We start from the raw sequence: 5,859 nt of genomic DNA, 5'->3' as shown, positions 1-5,859 counted from the left end.
GGAACCCTAGAGCTTGTGCTCCTTCCTGAAGAAGCATCTAGAATTCACCCACACCCTCAATTAGCCAGGCCTCTATAACTTGATTATGCCATGTTTGCATGCCAGGGCATTCCTCTTGGTTCAGTCAACCCATGCCACCTGCTCTCTGCCCAGGTGTCCTGTTCTCCCAGGCAGCATGAGCAATCAAGACAAGGAACAGCTGCCTAACCTTTCTGCACCACTGATAAGGAAACAAGCCAAGACAGGCTCTGAGGTCTACCAGCAGCTCACAGAGCACTGGAAGACTATGGCTCTCCTACCCAAAAAGTCACTTTCTATTCTGGTCCCTTCTATACATGCAGGCGACATGCATAGAATAGTATGAGAGAGAAGAGAGACTGTCCCAGTCCACTTACCCTGGAAATGTATGGGGTCATAGATACCACAGTGGGAATGTCCCCACACCCAGAGAAAGTAGCTTCAGTGTACATAGGTTCCCTGACAGTTGAAGTAATTTGAGGGTGAAAGAAACTGTGGGGCCAATAAGAAAGAGAAAACAGCCATAGTGTCGTTACTCTGAGGGTACTGGTGGAACAAGCCATGAGTGCCACAGAGGAAAATATCAGAATTCTACCCTAGAAAGCAACTCTAGTCACACCAAGGGAACATTGGTGGCCCAGCCTCAACTACAGAACGACAGCAGAACTCAGGAGAGTCAGCGGTATCATGGCCACTTAAAACTGCTTTTGATCTCTTTCCTACAGTCAATTTTCAGAGGAAATGACAGCTCAAATTGACCCAAGGGGCCCTGCCCTTGTAGAAGCCATAGCCTGGGAGATTTAGAGATGTCTTCCATTTGTGGAGAACACAAAATCCTATTCATGAAGCAAAAAAGGGATCCATAAAATGCCCAGACCCATCACAAGGACTCCAAAGCTTTGGATTGTATGTATTTCTGGGCAACACAGAGTTCTTTTATTCCAAAACCTTACAGTAGCGATATAAGGCCATGCTCCCTGCTTTTTCCCATCATGACCCTAGGTTACGTGGCTAAACTCTCTTTGTCTGGGCCTAGTTTAAATAAGCTGGCAAGATGGCTCATGGGGAAAGGCTACTATTGCTGAGCTTTATAACATCCTGAGTTCGATCTTGGAATCCACAGGGTAGAGGGAGAGAACTGACTCCCACAAACTGTCCCCTGACCTAGTGTGCATGCACCCCCATAAGTGCATAAAATAAATAACTAAAATCAATAATTAAAAAAAATAAACATGGGCTAGAGAGATGGCTCAGCAGTTAAGAGCACTGACTGCTCTTCCAGAGGTCCTGAGTTCAATTCCCAGCAACCACATGGTAGCTCACAATCATCTGTAATGAGATCCAATACCCTCTTCTTGTGTGTCTGAAGACAGCTACAGAGTACTCATATAAATAAAATGAATAAGTAAATCTTTTTAAAAAGTGAACGTGTACATAAAGATTTCTCGGATACTTATGAATTTGTATGCCATCTGAGTGCCTCGTGACCCCCAGTGCTTCACCAACCACATCTTTTATAATTGTTTGTATTCTGTATCCCATCTATGTTCCTTAAAACAACAGACCATGTCTTTTCACTATTATAGCCAATGGTCTCAATAACACCAATAAATTGTTGATAATAACTATCCATGGCAGGACCAGACCCCAGCATCTCTGAACTCACACAGTAGGCAGCTCACTTTCAAGGATATTTATTCTTCAGCAGACTCTTCCCTGAGAGCTCTAAGTTCCTCTCTCTCTCTCTCTCTCTCTCTCTCTCTCTCTCTCTCTCTCTCTCTCTCTCTCTCTCTCTCTCTCTCTCTCTCTCTCTCTCTCTCTCTCTCTCTCCCTCCCTCCCTCTCTCCCCCTCTCCCTCTCTCTCTCTCTCTCCCCCTCCCTCTCTCTCTCTTAGTCTGCTCTATCCTCACCCACTATCGACAACTGTTTCATATGACTCAAGAGGTCTGCATAATGCCAGCCCATTCCAGAGCCAACCAGCTCTCTCTACAGACTGGGCCCCAGTCTGTTTCATTTTCTCCATCCATTGGCATTTGAGGCCCAGAGGCAGCCAGGAAAGGTTCTGGGAGTATCTGTCTTTCAAGGCCCTTGGGACTAAGAGCCTAAAGTTCTGACCAAAGGAGACAAGCTAGCAGCCAACTCAGTCCTTGACAGGATGGGTCCCTTGCACTCACTCGCTCTCATTCCCCTGGTTCCCTCCCACCACTCAAAGTTTAATTTCTATTTTTGAAAGTGATTAAAAAAAAAAAAACAGGCCATGGTTCTATCTTTGTATCAAGTTTACTACAACTCCTTGGGTGTACCACTTGTCTGAAAGGGCTCCTGAGATCCATACTATTATCTTGTATCCTGTCCCCTTGAGTAGTAGTATTTAAACCAGCATGAAGCAGCTAAACCCATTTGAACCAATCACCTAGGAGCTGGGACCAAGAGAGTCCTTGCCTAAGCTGGTCCTTTAAGTGAGGTGTGACTAAGGAGTTGACTGATGACTTCTATCACCTCCTAAGTACACTGGGAAGTAAGGCAGGCTAACAGAGAGAGGGAAAGGAACCAGAGACAGGACATGTAAAGCACACTGTGGGTGTGTCTTTCCATTCTCCTTCCTGTGGCCCAGTCACCTTCCTTCTCATCAGTATCTCTTTAACCTTTAAGCCATTATCTGCCAACACCTCTCCAAGTCAAACTGGAGTGAGTATGCCTCTGGTCCAATGGTGTTAAAGAAAAACACGACATGATCTATGTCATCTTCAAGCATACAATATATAATTAATCAAGTAATGACAAAAGTAAATCTATAAGTACAAGACTGTTTTAACTGTTGTGAAAGAAAAGGGGGGGATGATTTCTTTTTTTTTTTTAATTAAGTTTTATTGCATTATGATGAGAAAAGATACATAATTTCAGTTTATCTGAATTTAACATTTAAAAACATATTTAAGTAAATAGAATTACATCACATTCTTCTTTCCCTTTTGTACCCTAAAATCCTCCCAGAGATCCCCCCTTCAATACCTGAAATACCTTTTTTATTTTATCATATTCTTTAATTTTCATAAAATATTGTAACAATAAAAATGAGTAGTAAAAAAGTTGTTTGATATAAAGCAATCAACTAAACAGCCTTATGTTGATGCTTCTCTGCAGCAATACTGAAAATACACACGTTTTTCTCAATATAAATTTTAAATAACTCCAAACATATTAACTGTATACTTAAAAATAATACATCACTACTAGTATTTTCTTAAATGAACATGAATATATAAAGTGTTTTTGTTTGTTTTGTATTTAGTAGAGTTTAAAATCTTGGCTCTTACTGTAGTACAAGCCCAAAATAAGAACAATTTTTGGACATTGGAGTTCATTGTAATAAGGCTGTACTTCAATGCCCCTCACACCACCAAAGGATTTTACCTCCCTAGTAGCTAAGTGAAGAGTTGACAGTTCTGCTGTGCCAAGGAGTGAATTGTAGGCACGATTTTTGGATACAGATTTCCTTCTATGGTCAAAGCTATTTGACTGAAGTGATTGTCTTCATTCTCAGCCCACAGAAAAGAGTTACATTCATTTAAGAAATGGTGTGTGTATTAAGATGGTCTATCCAAAATGGTGTGTGTATAAAGATGATCTATCGCTGGGCGGTGGTGGCACACGCCTTTAGTCCCAGCACTTGGGAGGCAAAGGCAGGTGGATTTCTGAGTTCAAGGTCAGCCTGGTCTACAGAGTGAGTTCCAGGACAGCCAGAGCTACTCAGAGAAACCCTGTCTCGAAAAACAAAAACAAAAACAAAGATGATCTATCCGTGAAGTCATTCACCAACTGTTTCAATGAACAATGGTTCTGCTTGGAAGGTGGTGCAGACATTAGGTGAGGGTAAGAATCTTGTTCATTGGCTGTGATGATTATGAAAAGCAATTCTCTCAGAGAAAGAGTAACTTATAAAGTTCTCTTCTTCAAAATTGATATAATAGTTACAAACATCAAGCAAAGCATTCAGTCTCACTCTTTGTTGTTCTCTTATAAGCCACTTCCTAAGTTAATTGTTTATGTTTCTTTTGGCTGTATAAATAATTTTGAAATATGTAAACTGTTCTGAAAACCATATTATACTGTAAAAACATGAAATAAACAATCCTACTAATAGATAGGCTGAGATAGGAGAAGCATGGTTTCAAGACTGTTATGAGGTACCCAGCAAGACACTGTCAGGTACAGACAAGCAGAAAGTGTATATGGATTGTACAATGGTGGACCTATTTCTCCAATTACCAAATTAGAGAGATCACCAGATGATAGCCAACAAATTTTCAATTCCTCATACTTTTGAATTTTAATCGGTTAGGATAAGTTGGTAATATTAATTTTCATATTGAGATATTAAGAAAAGGTAATTGTCACTTCCTGTTGCTTTTGTTGTAAGAGATGGAATTAGATTTGTGTGGATTTGTTGAAAGATTACTTTCTCGTTTCTTCTAGGGTGTAGTTTTGCTCCTTACGTTGATGTTTTCCATCTATTATCCTTTGTAGAGCTGGATTTGTGGAAAGATATTGTGTAAATTTTGTTTTGTCATGGAAAATCTTGTTTTCTCCATCTATGGTAATTGAGAGTTTTGCTGGGTATAGTAGCCTGGGCTGGCATTTGTGTTCTTGTAGGGTCTTTATGACATCTGCCCAAGATCTTCTAGCTTTCATAGTCTCTGGTGAGAAGTCTGGCGTTATTCTGATAGGCCTGCCTTTATACGTTACTTGACCTTTTTCCCTTACTGTTTTTAAAATTCTTTTTTTGTTTAGTGCGTTTGGTGTTTTGATTATTATGTGACGGGAGGAATTTCTTTTCTGGTCCAGTCTATTTGGAGTTCTGTAGGCTTCTTGTATGTTCATGGGCATCTCTTTCTTAAGGTTAGGGAAGTTTTCTTCTATGATTTTGTTGAAGATATTTACTGGTCCTTTAAGTTGGGAATCTTCACACTCTTCTATACCTATTACCCTCAGGTTTGGTCTTCTCATTGTGTCCTGGATTTCCTGGATGTTTTGGGTTAGGAGATTTTTGCTTTTTGCATTTTCTTTGACTGTTGTGTTAATGTTTTCTATGGTATCTTCTGCCCCTGAGATTCTCTCTTCTATCTCTTGTATTCTGTTGGTGATAGAGTCTATCTCTATGACTCCTGATCTCTTTCCTAGCTTTTCTAACTCCAGAGTTGTCTCCCTTCATGAATTCTTTATTGTTTCTATTTCCATTTTTAGATCCTGAATGGGTTTGTTTATTTCCTTCACCTGTTTGATTGTGTTTTCCTGTAGTTCTTTAAGAGATTTTTGTGTCCTCTTTATGGGCTTCTAGTGTTCTCCTGTATTTCTTTAAGGGAGCTATTAGGGAGCTGTTTATATCCTTCTTAATGTCTCCTATCATCATCATGAGAAGTGATTTTGGATCTGAATCTTGCTTTTCCGGTATGATGGTGTGTCCAAGACTTGCTACGGTGGGAGAATTGGGTTCTGATGATGCCAAGTGACCTTGGTTTCTCTTGCTTATGTTCTTTTCTTTTTTTTAAACTTTTATTGCATTATGATGAGAAAAGTTACATGATTTCAATTTATCTGAATTTGTTAACATTTAAGAACATATTTTAAGTAAATAGAATTAAATCACCTTCTTGTTTCCCTTTTGTACCCCCACTCCTCCCAGAGAACCCCTTTCAATACTTACAATATCTTTTTTGTCATATTCTTTCAAATTTATAAAATATTATAAAAATAAAAATGAGCATTATAAGAATTGTTTGATATAAAACAACAATCAATTTAACAGTCTTATGTAGATGCACATCTACAGCAATAGTGAAA

This window comes from Mastomys coucha, unplaced genomic scaffold (genome assembly GCF_008632895.1).
Source record: "Mastomys coucha isolate ucsf_1 unplaced genomic scaffold, UCSF_Mcou_1 pScaffold7, whole genome shotgun sequence".
NCBI lineage: Eukaryota > Metazoa > Chordata > Mammalia > Rodentia > Muridae > Mastomys > Mastomys coucha.
The sequence above is the reverse complement of the archived record's forward strand: the minus strand, read 5'-3'. Positions refer to the sequence as shown.